This window comes from Limulus polyphemus, unplaced genomic scaffold (assembly GCF_000517525.1).
Source record: "Limulus polyphemus unplaced genomic scaffold, Limulus_polyphemus-2.1.2 Scaffold6800, whole genome shotgun sequence".
In the NCBI taxonomy this organism is placed as follows: domain Eukaryota; kingdom Metazoa; phylum Arthropoda; class Merostomata; order Xiphosura; family Limulidae; genus Limulus; species Limulus polyphemus.
The window spans coordinates 43,608-45,486 of NW_013672410.1; positions in this window are offsets into that span (position 1 = coordinate 43,608).

Consider the following 1,879-nt stretch of genomic DNA (forward strand, 5'->3'; position numbering starts at 1 on the left):
CATGCAGGGGAGATCTAATATAAAGAACTGAAGTAAAGATTCCTGTTCACTTGCAGGGGAGACCTAATATAAATAACTGAAGTAAAGGTCCCTGTTCACATGCAGGAGAGATCTAATATAAAGAGCTGAAGTAAAGATTCCTGTTCACTTGCAGGGGAGACCTAATATAAATAACTGAAGTAAAGGTCCCTGTTCACATGCAGGAGAGATCTAATATAAAGAGCTGAAGTAAAGGTCCCTGGTCACTTGCGGGGGAGATCTAGTATTACGTGACCTAAAGGAGGTATAATAACCGAGACTTAGTTAAGGAGTCTAGTATTTATGATTTAGTGGGGAGTCTAGTATCGTAGATTGTGTACCAAAATAATAGATTTTGTTTCGGAATTAGAGGTGTATACTAGGGTAATATTAAGATTTAAATTTTTGACTAAGGCTTTGAATAATGAAACTGGTACTTGGGTCTAGAACTAGTGACTGAAAATAAAGAAAGCTGGGTCTCTTCTTAATATATTATTTACCATCTTACCACAACACTGTAAAAATCTTCACCAACAAGCGTCTGATGAAACGTGGAATTAGACTTGATTCCATCCAAGTGTCAAAAGTTTTGCCCCCCCCCCGGTAGCTCCGTGGTAAATATGAGGGCTTATGACGCTAAAAATCGAGTTTCGATACCCGCAGTGTGTAGAGCACATGTAACCATTGTGTAGCTTTGTGCTTTACGAGAAACAAGCGATCTCAAGCCTTGTATTCTTATGTGTATATATTTTTTGTATTCATCTGAACGACACTTTATGTACACATTGAACTAGGCATAGACGATCCTAATTTTTAATTTAGGACCAGAAGTACAACATGAAGAGATTATTCTTAGTAGGATAGCGGAGTTTACTGTCATTTTGATAACACACACAGCTGAAAGAGAAAATAACGTTTGATAGCAACACGTCTCGAACCTGAGACTCTCCGATCCCCCCGTCTGATAGGCCACGTTTGTGCTTCTGACATGGAGGAGGCAAAGAGGAAGAATTTATCCCATAAAATCATCGTATTTTATATTGATTCTCTGACATGTTTCAAGCAAGTTGACAAGAAACGTTATGTACGTTTCTCTAGTTTAAAATCATTAATACTAACGTTTCGTTATAAAGGAAATAAAGTGTGTTACAGAAACCAAAGAAGGTCAGTCTAAATGAAAAAAAAACGTTTACCACACCTGAAAATATCCCACACGCTTCTCAAGTTTATTTGTCATCATCTCTAGTTGATCGGAAATTTGGCTCAACTGTTTCTTTAATTCGTCCAGATGGTGCGCTTGACATACTGGACAAAAACTGTTATTGCCTATGTCAGGGGTCACCAAACTACGGCCAGCTAGGTCAGTTCATCCGGCCCGCCGGTGCACTGTTTTACAAATGAGCTAAAATAAAATTTTTTATATGGAAATATCATAGATTGTAGATAAACTTACTATGTAAAAAAAATTAAAGTAAGTGTAAGTAAAAATGTCCAAATTTGTCCAATCTGACTTTTGCATCTGACAATAATATAAGTTTTAGGAAAATCAGTGAAATAAAAAATTCGCCAACTTTGGATATCAGAGCGCTTTTTGTGTAAGTACCTGCAATGAGAGTTCATTCCTGCATCGCCTCTGATAACTTAACTTCCAAGTATTTTTCCTTACTATTATTTGTTTCTCCATCTATTGAGAGATAACTGAACTTCAAAGTATTTTTCCTTACTATTATTTGTTTCTCCATCTATTGAGAGATAACTGAACTTCAAAGTATTTTTCCTATTATTTGTTTCTCCATCTATTGAGAGATAACTGAACTTCCAAGTATTTTTCTCCGTCTATTGAGAAATAACTGAGCATTCA